The sequence below is a fragment of the Tamandua tetradactyla genome, chromosome 13, assembly GCF_023851605.1.
Source record: "Tamandua tetradactyla isolate mTamTet1 chromosome 13, mTamTet1.pri, whole genome shotgun sequence".
NCBI lineage: Eukaryota > Metazoa > Chordata > Mammalia > Pilosa > Myrmecophagidae > Tamandua > Tamandua tetradactyla.
This window is the reverse complement of record NC_135339.1, coordinates 46,828,253-46,841,645: the sequence shown is the minus strand read 5'-3', so window position 1 is coordinate 46,841,645 and position 13,393 is coordinate 46,828,253. Positions and strand designations below refer to the sequence as shown.

At 39.1% G+C, this 13,393-nt stretch overlaps 1 long non-coding RNA gene across 1 annotated transcript in view; it reads right to left on the bottom strand.

Annotated features, from left to right (window-relative positions):
• The window catches only part of LOC143653926 (uncharacterized), a 26,191-nt gene extending 16,527 nt beyond the window's left edge, over nt 1-9,664 (bottom strand). Inside the window, exon 1 of the long non-coding RNA XR_013161615.1 lies at nt 9,311-9,664. This is a non-coding gene — a long non-coding RNA (uncharacterized LOC143653926). The remainder of the gene's footprint in view (nt 1-9,310) is intronic.
• Nucleotides 9,665-13,393: the final 3,729 nt, after the last annotated feature.

The following is a 13,393-nucleotide window of genomic DNA, read 5'->3' as shown; positions in this document are numbered from 1 at the left end:
CAACACTTAGAGACAAAGGAGGCTCTAACATTTGTTACAATATTAGACAAGATATTATTTACATGAAATAATTTGAGCTGTCCATATTTCAATAGAGTGCCATTGCCTCCTGTCCCTACTACTAAAAAGATTTTCTTTCTACCATGTCATAGATGTTTGTGAAAAAGACAGCTTCAGAAAGGCTAAATACTGATTTAATTGAGAATTGTATTTAAAAAGAAAATATGCTTCTCTTCCAGTTGGCTCTTTTTTAATTGTGTAAAATAACACATATACAAAAAGCAATAATTTTTAAAGCACAACGCCTCAGTTAGTTGTGGAACAGTTTTCAGAGTTTGGTTGAGTTACAATTCCACAATTTTAGGATTTTACTTTCAGTTGCTCCAAGACACTGAAGACTAAACAAAATATCAATATAATGATTCAGCAATCATACACATTTCTTAAACCCTATCTTCTCTGTATAACTCTACCTTCTCCTTTGATCTTTCTCCCAATCATTATGGTTATTTAAGGCTATGCCAATTCTAAATTTTTCATGTTGGAAGGGGCTGTTGATAATATGGAGTAAGGGTACAGAACTAGTTGTTCTGGAGAGGCTGGGCCTTCTGCATTTCAGGACTTAGCTGGTCCAGGGACCCATCTGGAGGTTGTAGGTTTCTGGAAAGTTACCCTAGTGCTTGAAACCTATGTACACATTTCAGAATGCCCTAGGTGTTTTTTAGGATTGGCAGGAATAGTTTTGTTTGGGGTTTGGCAAAGTATGATAGGTGGCAATGTCTAACTGAAGCTTGCATAAGGGTGACCTCCAGAGTAGCCTCTTGACTCTATTTGAGCTCTCTCAGTCACTGATGCCTTATTTGTTCCACATCTTTTCCCTCTTTTGGGAAGAATGGCATTGTTGATCCTATGGTGCCAGGGTCTGGCTCATCCCTGGGAATCATCTCCCACATTGCCATGGAGACTTTCACCCGTGGATGTCATGTCCCATGTAGCGGGGGTGGGGTGGGGTGGGGCAATGATTTCACTTGCAGAGTTGGGATTAGAGAGAGAGAGGCCACAACTGAGAAACAAAAGGGTTTCTCCAGAAGTAACTCTTAGGACTTACTGTAGGTTGCATGTATCTTGAGACACTGGTGATGGCACTCCACTGCCCCTTCTTCAAGCCAAGTAGAAGGACACTTTGGACCAACTGTCTGACATGGAAAGAGAGTTCTGTATCTAGGTGATGACAAGACCAACACTGTACACATCACATCTCTCTGGATGGCCACAGCATATCACCTGGCCTCAAACACCCTATTTACCCAAGAAGGCTGTTTGGGGTCTGCACAGTTGGCAGAGCAGGAAGTTGTCCACTTAACACTTCAAGATGTTCTGATCCAAGGTCCAAATCTTCACCAATTCCCTCATACAAGGAAGGCCCATGAGGGGGGACTCCACATCTGAAAACAGCTTGTAGGTTCACCCATTTCCATATACAAACCCTCACCACACCAGTGTCACTATTCAACACCACTGCTGATAAACTACCTAAAATTCATTCTTGCATATATCTGGCAGGTCCTTCAGAGACCACCCATTTAGCCATACCACCATGCTTCCTTACCACTGGCAGTCTGAGCCCATACCACTTCAGGCCTAAGATGTTTCTCTGCCCTGGTGGAGTGGGTACATAGAAGGGGATTGCCTCTAGGCCCATTAATGGCCCAAAATAGTTCTTAAGTGCTGTGACTTAAGTTCCAAGTGAAAGTATTGGCATTCCATAGATGGGGTCATCTTCCACAGAGAGTGGGTGATAAACCCTTTTCCCATTTCATACTAATTACATCGACCCACTTCCATCACTGCTGGAGCCAGCAAGAAGTAAAACGTATTATTTCCAAACCAAGCAGTGGAACAGTCTAGACCACCTTTAGAAGTAAAAGATAAAAACTATGGTGAATGCCAGCCACATCAAAAAAATTGCCTCCTTTTACCCTGCTATGAGGGCCTAGTCACCATTTAAGGCACAACATTAATAAACATGAGCAAGCCCTGAGGGAAAGCGTTATCCAGACTGTCAGAAAGGGAGACAGATCATCAAGTCCAGGTGTCCAGACATGGGTGCCAACCCCATAAGGTGGTCCTTGCTGACAGGCACAATGTCAGAGGTCGCCCTGGCTCTGGGTGTTTGTATTTTGCTGGCTGCTGCCCCACAAGGCCTCACCATACAGGACCAGGAGTGCTCGAACAATACTCGGCTAATTCTAAAATTGTACCTAGGAATGGGATAGAGGAAGTTGCTCCTTAACCACCTGTTCCCAACCTACCACCAAATGTGGCTAAGGACCCCAAAATAATCAACCTATATATCAAATGTATCTACTGGGACAAATCATAAATGATTCCTGAGCCAGGTATAACCTAAAGAAGAGTCTCATACTGCACCAATGGCCTCATGAGCATAATCAAGTCAAAACTGCCTGGCTAATTGCCTTCTACCCCATCTTGAGAGATAAATATCCTAAGACAAGAGCTTAGATTGTGAGGAGGGTCTACAAAGAATTAATACTTGATGAGCATTTAAGGGTAGACAAAACATATTCTCCCTATGGAGGGAAGTGTGTGAGCCTGCACAGAAACACACAAGCAAAGCTTTTGCTCAGTGCATCCTAAACCACCCCCTAAAAGTTATGTCACTCGATAGTAACAATTGTTTAATAGACATAATGACCAGGGATGACCGACTGTATTTTAAAGCTCATGACAAAATTTCCCACATTTTTTAGATGGCTTCTTTGGAGAACAGCCCCACCCCAGGTTGTCCCCCAACAATCACCCACCTTTCCTCCAATGATAATGCCCCAGTGCATGAATTTGCCATTTGAGACGACCTCAGCTCAGAGAGTACCAGCCCAGCCCATGATACCATCCAACACCACCACTGAGGGTCACCCATTGCTGCTCCTGTCACCGTGGTGAACCAGAGTCATCCCCATGCTCAACCAGCGGGGATGCTATCTTGAGAAATAAGAAGGGAAAAAAATGTCAAAATTCCTCCTACTCAGCTAGAATGACAGACTGCCTAACCATAGGCCCATCTTACTTAAATGATGCTTGTCTTTATAACACTCCACAACTGAGTCACACCCTGTGTTGAACCCTTGCCCCCTGTGACTGTGAATGTGCCTTGCACTCTGCCTGCCCCCACTCACCATCTAAACCTTGTTCTTTAGTATCACACAGCAGAGTCAACCTTCCAACATCCAGAGCCCACATTTACCCTTAGCTCCTTTGCCTAAGTTCCCAACACTTTATATTCCCTGGCCAGGGAATCTGTTTGTTGTTATATTAGCCCTTATTTAACGTTCCTGGGTACCTTATTTAGATGTTTTCAGATAATTTCCTACATGTGAACTACCTCTTGGCCCCAAATGGGGTATCTCTGCAATAAAAGCACCTCTTGCTGTGTGTGTATTAAGAATTCGAGCTGTTCCCATCTTTTGGCAAATTTGAATCACAGTTGTTCACCAGAAGAGCAGAGAAGGTGAGTGTTCTAGTTTGCTAGCTGCCGGAATGCAAAATACCAGAAACAGAATGGCTTTTAAAAAGGGGAATTTAATAAGTTGCTAGTTTACAGTTTTAAGGCTCAGAAAGTGTCCCAGTTAAAGCAAGTCTACAGAAATGTCCAATCTAAGGCATCCATCCAGGGTAAGATACCTTGGTTCAAGAAGACCGATGAAGTTCAGGGTCTCTCTCATCTGAGAAGGCACATGGTGAACACAGTCATGGTTTCTTCCTCAGCTGGAAGGGTACATAGCGAGCAAGGCATCATCTGCTAGCTTTCTCTCCTGGCTTCCTGTTTCATGAAGCTCCCTGGGAGGCCTTTTCCTTCTTCATCTCCAAAGGTTGCTGGCTTGTGGGCTTTTGTGGCTATGTCATTCCTCTCTGGCTCTCTCTGAATCTCCCATTCTCCCAAATGTTTCCTCTTTTATAGGACTCCAGTAAACCAGTCAAGACCCACCCAAATGGGTGGAGACATGTCCTCACCTAATCCAGTTTAATAACCACTCTTGACTAAATCACATCATCCAGGAAGATGACTTGATTACAGTTTCAAACATACAGTATGAACAGGGATTATTCTACTTTTATGAAATGGGATTTTGATTAAAACATGGCTTTTCTAGGGGGCATACATCCTTTCAAACCAGGATGTCAGGATGCAAAATGGCTGTGAGGTGTGTATGCAAACCATGTGGCTCAGCGAGTTTGATCACACTCATATGAGCAGATGTATAATGTGTGATATATAATGTGAAGGCATGTGTCAAGGAAAAACAATATCATATCTGGTTCCACTGGTGAAAACCAATGTGGGTGGTGGGTAGGATAAGCCACAAACAGAGAGAGGCACAGAAGATAACATTAGTGATTCCCTAGATCCCATCCTCTCCCTCTTCTTTAATAGCAAATTAACTAATATTGTTGGATTATATGAATGTCTAAATTACAAAAAACAAAACAAAACCTAGTGTCCCTTGCAAAATGTGTGACTGTGTGCCACTCTTTTTGGTTGCTTTCTAATTCCAACCTGCTGGAATGTATAACATGTTAGAAGGAGTTTACACAACTGTCTTTGATTATATAGAAGAATCCTTGTTCTGAAAATGGTAAAAGAAGATAGAAGGAGCTTAATATTAATATTAATTGATAACTGAACCAATTCAGGGGAAGCAAATGATCAGAGCTGACCATGTGGGTCTAAATCCTCCAGTAAGTCAGAAAAACCTAAAGAAACCCTTATCTTTACAAATGTTGGGAACAATTGTAAAAGCCATTGACTGAGCTATAAAAGTTAGCTTGTTATTTGTGTTCTAACAGGAATAGAAACTATTTTTGAATTCCAGAAGCTGTTTTTTGTATGCTGTATGGCGGAGGTCACATTTCTTTCTTCTTCTGTGAGTATCCCATTATTGCAGCATCATTTGTTGAATTTTTGTTTGTTTGTTTGGGGAAGTTCATGGGCCAGGAATCAAACCTGGGTCTCCCACATGGCAGATAAGAATTCTACCACTGAACTACCCTCGCACCACCCCCTCAGATCAGAAGCTGTTTTTTTTTATAACCATTCAGTCTGTAAGTATTGGATGTGGTGAGTGTTTTATGAAAGCATTGGAAACAGTTGATTTACATGCTTGCATTTATTTCACATAGAACATTATATTATGAGGTTTATAGGAAATTCCAAAGAAGGATGTTTACAATAAAAGTCTAGTTGCATCTTTACTTAGTCCTGTGCCACATTTCTTCTTCTGCAGTTGGAAATATATGCAAAAGAAAAATATGTTGGTACATTTCATTTCAACCAGATACCTGCACTGTAATGATACACTTAAGAGATTATTGTCAAAATGAATTTGATTTTCTAGGTACACATTTGAGGGAGTATGTACCCATATACAACAACTTTTTAAAACATGTAGAAAGCTCTTTCAAAAGTCAGAACTGCAAAAAGCACATGACAGAGGGTCACAAAAGTAGAAGCAACTAACTTGGGGTTTCTTAGGTTGTAGAAATATATAAAGCATTTAATGACATTTAAAAATTAAATACAAACAGCACATATTTTTACATGATAAAATCAATATATGATAAAACTTACTTTCTATATCATTCAACAAAACAATATAATTTATTGAATATCAGGTAATGCATGGGGAACTAGAATATGAAATGGTGAAAAAATAGCTTTTTCCTTCACGTGGCTTATGATATAGTAGGGTTATTTATAAACGGTAATAGATTATTTTTACAAACAGAGGAAAATTAGCACACGAAGTTGGCTCTAGATCTTGGAAGACTGAAATATCAGATAGGAAGCCTGATATATTCATAGTTAATGACTGTGGAAAGCAGATAGCTTCCTCCCTTCAGGCTCAGGGAATCAAAGGAAAGAGATGGGGTAACCAGAACTTTTCTTTCCTTTCTCCTCTCATTCTCATTCTGCTTCTTGTATAGGAAACCAGCAATGAGCAATGAAGCTTGGTGAACACATTGCCAGCTTCAAACAGCAGAATACACAGGGGTGGATATCAAGTCAAGACTTCACAGATAAATTACAGGAGCAAATTTGAATACTAATGATAAGGACTTAATTCCCTTCCACTCCTCTTCATGCTACACACAAGCATAAAACACTGTGGTGGTTTGAAGCTGGAGGTGCCCCAGAAAAGATCATGTTCTTAAAGCTAATCCATTCCTGGTGGATATAAACCTATTGTAGGCGGGACCTTTTGATTAGGTTATTTAGGTCGAGGCGTGTCCCAGGTGGGTCTTAATCCTCTTACTTGAGTCTTGTATAGAGACTGTGTAAAGCTGACTCGGTGCCCTGCCTGGTGGCTTGTAATACTCAGGCATGGAGGAAGAAGACTGCTGGCTCAGCCCTTCCTGATATTTAAAATAACTTTCATTATCTAGTGCTCCTAACTGGCTATTTCCTTATCTACCTCTTCCTTTCTCCTGGCCCTTTTGGACTCCTGATGGCCCCTAAATACTGCAAAGAAAAACATTCAGAACCAAGTGCTCCTGATTGCAAACTCAATAAATGACTCACTCATTCTGGTGGTCAATTCCCATTCCTATCTTGCAGTAATTTTTCCATTAACACCCACCCCCAACCTTTAAAAAGCTTGCCATCCTTGGTTTCATTGGAGGTGAAACTCTTACCATGTTAGCTATGAATAAAGGCATCCTTGCTTGTTTCACATTGTGGTGCAGTTATTTTCTTTAATAAACTCCATTGCTATCCTAAATTTCCTAAGTCTAGGGGCTTTCTTGAGTTCAACATCTTAAAATCAACTTCTATTGCTGTTACTGGTATAGAAGACCCAGCTGCATGAAGTGGATGAGAGGATCTGGGTTCTAAGCTTTTCATTCAGACATTCAGCCAAGGAGAAGAGACATAGGAAAAGACAAACACATATCTTCATCTTCAATGGGACTACTAACTTACTATTTCTACTAAGAGTCCAAATAGTAGAATTTCTTGCAACTCTTTCCCTGAAGCTTTCTTAGGCTTCTCCAAAAGCACCTTTTCCATCAGCCTGCTTTGGAAAAGGAATTAATACTGGACCTCAACTTCACAAGGAAACATAATCTCTTCCCTTCCATCTCCAAAGCACATTGTTAGCTGATTTCCTCTTTTATGTCCATGTGGAAAATGTTACCATTCACTGATACCCACTTTTGTTCCACTTTTGGAAACATATGGAGGATTGCAAAACTCTGCCCACTTCGTGTTAGAAATGGCCTTCTGACTTATGTTGGCCCCCAAAGGTTTGACAGCATCTGAGGCATAGTGGTTGTGGTAAAGCAGAGCCCCAGGAAGGAAAGATTGCTAAGAAAGAAATACATGGGTGTGTAGAGGCAAGGGCCTATGCAAGAGAGCAAGATAATGGTCAGGTTTCCTGGGATGCTCATAGTACAAAAGATGATGACAATCCAGAAGAACCATTTCTAGCCAGGGCCATTTAGAGAAGCCAAGAAAGATGAAGCCAACTGGGAAACTCTTGTTGCTCATTCCTGTGACATTTAGCCTTGGGGTTTAGATAGAATTGCAGATAAAATTTTGTAAAATGATTTTATAGAAAAGCTCTCTTTCCATTTCTTTAAAGAAGGACAACATTTGTTTTCCTGGAGGTCCTGGGACACTGGACATATGGATATTCCCCTTAAGACCACATGATGTAATCCATCTTTCATAAGGCCATATCGTTTACACCAAAGACACTGATAAATTAATTCCCTTATAGTTCATTCCTAAAATTTTCAGTTACAACATCCCGGTGAAATTTTCACAATTATTTTAGATCACTTGTATGTTCTTCCTAGATTGATTGTCAGCCATGTATCTATTAGCTACTCTCAAATATTATTAATAAAATGTTGAGCACAAGATTTACTTTTCACATATATAACACCAAGAGTAACAGAGTATGATTCTGCATTATTTGTGACATTACTAGGAATATGTGAAATAGATCCTGAAAACAGGTTTTTTCTGCTCTTACTGGTTTGTAAAATAGACTCCAAACCATGAGGCCTGGACATATAATTTTTTGAGTGTCTGAAAAAGCACCATGGCATAGGAGACATACCAGCCTTTAAATGATGCAAGTCTATGTTGGATACTGGTTTCTTTTCCATTAAATAAAATAATATAAATTGCTTTAAGTATACAACTTTAAAAAACAGAGGTACTATTCTCATCTACAAAAGGGTTCTACTTACTCCTACCGCAGAGAATTCAGGTCTGGATTAAAGGATATAGCAGTACCGGTTACTTTTACGTTCAATAGTAAGCACTACTACATCTAGGAGAACAGAAAACACTGTTTCTCGCCCCATGAGTAACCATTATTTCTATCCTCAGTAATTATCTAGGTATAATAAAAAAATTGATGTAAGGGCCATAAGTTTCAAAAACTGGAAATTTTTAAAAAAGTGACAAAACTATGAAATTTGTAATTATTTAAAGCTTTGCTTCGTGGGCAGTGGAAAAGGATGACCCAGAGTCATTGGCTGAATACATATTTTGGGCTTTGGATTTGTGGAACATTTCATGGTATATTAATTTTCTGTCTTCAGGAATTCAAATAGTTGAGCAGAAAAAAGAAAACAAACACAAAATAGGTAGCTAGGCAAAAGGAAATTGAGTCATGGATTGTGAAAAGTTAAATTGTGTAGTCATACAATGCAAAACTTTGAGGAATGTTGCTTGAGAGTAAATACATATAAAGTTGATTTAGTGACTGCTACATGCCAGGCATTTATTAGCTGGGCATACAATAAGTGAATAAGGAAGATGAAATCCCTATGTTTTTACAGTTTACATGTCTGTAGAAGAGAGAAACAGCAAGTAAAAAAATCATCAAATCACTAAATTACAAGACTTCCAACTATTTTAGATTATATTTTCTTCAAGGGAAAAAAAAACACAACAGGGTATTAAAATTGAAGGTAACAATTCAGGATGCAAGAACCTGAGGAGAGAATCATTTTGCACAGAGGGAACAGGAAAAGCAAAACCTCTTGCTGTGAAAATGTCAGCAATAGGTTGCTGGGCTTTCTCGGGAAAGCATCTCCATACCGGATGAAATCAGCTTCCCTGTTCTAACTCCCCATCCTCGTTCCCCTGAACTCATTTCTTTTTTTTTTTTTTTAACGCTCTGCAAAAAAAAATCGTTAACGTCCATTCTGTCTCCACTACACTGTACCTTCTTCCTTTTTCTCACCTTCTACAGACGCATTTACGTCATTTACTTACCTTCTCCCGGGTCAGCGTGCAATCATGTATTAGATGGTGGCGTTTGGGCAAAACTGTCCAAGCTGTCCCTCTGCGATTTTGGTTTTGAAATATTATGGGTTGCGAAGGGCAGTGGTTTTCTCCAGAGCCCCCGCTCCCCACTGTTCTTGGAAAAAACCTCCAAGCAGCGCAGCCTTTGAGCAAATAGAAGTTGTCCTAATTACTCGAGAGCAGCATTCTGCCCAAATTCCGGTGATAACAGAAAGACAAGGGTGAAAAGCAGCACCCTGTGCTGGATAGAGCCGCGATCCTCCTACCATCCGGTATCAGCGGGAGGGAACTGATCACAGTGGTCGAAGGGCGCTTGCAGGTAACGGCTGGTCCAGCCTACTCCCGCCTGGCGAGCGGACAGCGCGAGGTGCGCATTCCCACGTCTATTTCTGAAGCGCAAAGCGCACGAAAGCGACAGGGGGAAGATGGTTTCTTGTATATGGTATATGCCTCTCAGGGGACATTTGGAATGAATTTGTCGGTGTAAGACTAGCAGTTGCATCTATGCCAGAATTTTTAAAACCCTTACACCAAGGGAAGAAAATGGGGGAGGTTTCCAACTGAGATTGATGGGTCATCTTTTTTTTTTTTTTTTTATTAATTAAAAAAAGAATTAACAAAACAATTAGAAATCATTCCAATCTACGTGTACAATCAGTAATTCTTAATAACATCACATAGTTGCATATTCATCATTTCTCAGTACATTTGCATCGATTTAGAAAAAGAAATAAAAAGACAACAGAATAAGAATTAAAACAATAATAGAAAGAAAAAAAAAAACCTATACCTCACATGCAGCTTCATTCAGTGTTTTAACATAATTGCATTACAATTGGGTAGTACTGTGCTGTCCATTTCTGAGTTTTTATATCCAGTCCCGTTGTACAGTCTGTATCCCTTCAGCTCCAATTACCCGTTCTCTTTTTTTTTTTAATTAATGGAAAAAAAGAAATTAACCCAACATTTAGAGATCATACCATTCTACATATGCAATCAGTAATTCTTAACATCATTACATAGATGCATGATCATCATTTCTTAGTACATTTGCATTGGTTTAGAAGAACTAGCAACATAACCGAAAAAGATATAGAATGTTAATATAGAGAAAAAAATAAAAGTAATAATAGTAAAATCAGAACAAAACAAAACAAAACAAAACAAAAACCTATGGCTCAGATGCAGCTTCATTCAGTGTTTTAACCTGATTACTTTACAATTAGGTATTATTGTGCTGTCCATTTTTGAGTTTTTGTATCTAGTCCTGTTACACCGTCTGTATCCCTTCAACTCCAATTACCCATTATCTTACCCTGTTTCTACCTCCTGCTGGACTCTGATATCAAGGACATATTCCAAATTTATTCTCGAATGTCTGTTCACATCAGTGGGACCATACAGTATTTGTCCTTTAGTTTTTGGCTAGACTCACTCAGCATAATGTTCTCTAGGTCCATCCATGTTATTACATGCTTCATAAGTTTATCCTGTCTTAAAGCTGCATAGTATTCCATCGTATGTATATACCACAGTTTGTTTAGCCACTCTTCTGTTGATGGAGATTTCGGCTCTTTCCATCTCTTTGCAATTGTAAATAACGCTCCTATAAACATTGGTGTGCAAATGTCCGTTTGTGTCTTTGCCCTTAAGTCCTTTGAGTAGATTCCCAGCAATGGTATTGCTGGGTCGTATGGCAATTCTATATTCAGCTTTTTGAGGAACCGCCAAACTGCCTTCCACAGTGGTTGCACCATTTGACATTCCCACCAACAGTGGATAAGTGTGCCTCTTTCTCCGCATCCTCTCCAGCACTTGTCATTTTCTGTTTTGTTGATAATGGCCATTCTGGTGGGTGTGAGATGATATCTCATTGTGGTTTTGATTTGCATTTCTCTAATGGCCAGGGACATTGAGCATCTCTTCATGTGCCTCTTGGCCATCCGTATTTCCTCTTCTGATAGGTGTCTGTTCAAGTCTTTTTCCCATTTTGTAATTGGGTTGGCTGTCTTTTTGTTGTTGAGATGAACAATCTCTTTATAAATTCTGGATACTAGACCTTTATCTGATATATCATTTCCAAATATTGTCTCCCATTGTATAGGCTGTCTTTCTACTTTCTTGATGAAGTTCTTTGATGCACAAAAGTGTTTAATTTTGAGGAGCTCCCATTTATTTATTTCCTTCTTCAGTGTTCTTGCTTTAGGTTTAAGGTCCATAAAACCGCCTCCAGTTGTAAGATCCATAAGATATCTCCCAACATTTTCCTCTAACTGTTTTATGGTCTTAGACCTAATGTTTAGATCTTTGATCCATTTTGAGTTAACTTTTGTATAGGGTGTGAGAGATGGGTCTTCTTTCATTCTTTTGCATATGGATATCCAGTTCTCTAGGCACCATTTATTGAAGAGACTGCTCTATCCCAGGTGAGTTGGCTTGACTGCCTTATCAAAGATCAAATGTCCATAGATGAGAGGGTCTATATCTGAGCACTCTATTCGATTCCATTGGTCAATATATCTATCTTTATGCCAATACCATGCTGTTTTGACCACTGTGGCTTCATAATATGCCTTAAAGTCAGGCAGCGCGAGACCTCCAGCTTCGTTTTTTTTCCTCAAGATGTTTTTAGCAATTCGGGGCACCCTGCCCTTCCAGATAAATTTGCTTATTGGTTTTTCTATTTCTGAAAAATAAGTTGTTGGGATTTTGATTGGTATTGCATTGAATCTGTAAATCAATTTAGGTAGGATTGACATCTTAACTATATTTAGTCTTCCAATCCATGAACACGGTATGCCCTTCCATCTATTTAGATCTTCTGTGATTTCTTTTAGCAGTTTTTTGTAGTTTTCTTTATATAGGTCTTTTGTCTCTTTAGTTAAATTTATTCCTAGGTATTTTATTCTTTTAGTTGCAATTGTAAATGGGATTCATTTCTTGATTTCCCCCTCAGCTTGTTCATTGCTAGTGTATAGAAATGCTACAGATTTTTGAATGTTGATCTTGTAACCTGCTACTTTGCTGTACTCATTTATTAGCTCTAGTAGTTTTGTTGTGGATTTTTCCAGGTTTTCGACGTATAGTATCATATCGTCTGCAAACAGTGATAGTTTTACTTCTTCCTTTCCAATTTTGATGCCTTGTATTTCTTTTTCTTGTCTAATTGCTCTGGCTAGAACCTCCAACACAATGTTGAATAATAGTGGTGATAGTGGACATCCTTGTCTTGTTCCTGATCTTAGGGGGAACGTTTTCAATTTTTCCCCATTGAGGATGATATTAGCTGTGGGTTTTTCATATATTCCCTCTATCATTTTAAGGAAGTTCCCTTGTATTCCTATCTTTTGAAGTGTTTTCAACAGGAAAGGATGTTGAATCTTGTCGAATGCCTTCTCTGCATCAATTGAGATGATCATGTGATTTTTCTGCTTTGATTTGTTGATATGGTGTATTACATTAATTGATTTTCTTATGTTGAACCATCCTTGCATACCTGGGATGAATCCTACTTGGTCATGATGTATAATTCTTTTAATGTGTTGTTGGATACGATTTGCTAGAATTTTATTGAGGATTTTTGCATCTGTATTCATTAGAGAGATTGGTCTGTAGTTTTCTTTTTTTGTAATATCTTTGCCTGGTTTTGGTATGAGGGTGATGTTGGCTTCATAGAATGAATTAGGTAGTTTTCCCTCCACTTCGATTTTTTTTGAAGAGTTTGAGAGAATTGGTACTAATTCTTTCTGGAACGTTTGGTAGAATTCACATGTGAAGCCATCTGGTCCTGGACTTTTCTTTTTAGGAAGCTTTTGAATGACTAATTCAATTTCTTTACTTGTGATTGGTTTGTTGAGGTCATCTATGTCTTCTTGAGTCAAAGTTGGTTGTTCATGTCTTTCCAGGAACCCGTCCATTTCCTCTAAATTGTTGTATTTATTAGCGTAAAGTTGTTCATAGTATCCTGTTATTACCTCCTTTATTTCTGTGAGGTCAGTAGTTATGTCTCCTCTTCCATTTCTGATCTTATTTATTTGCATCCTCTCTCTTCTT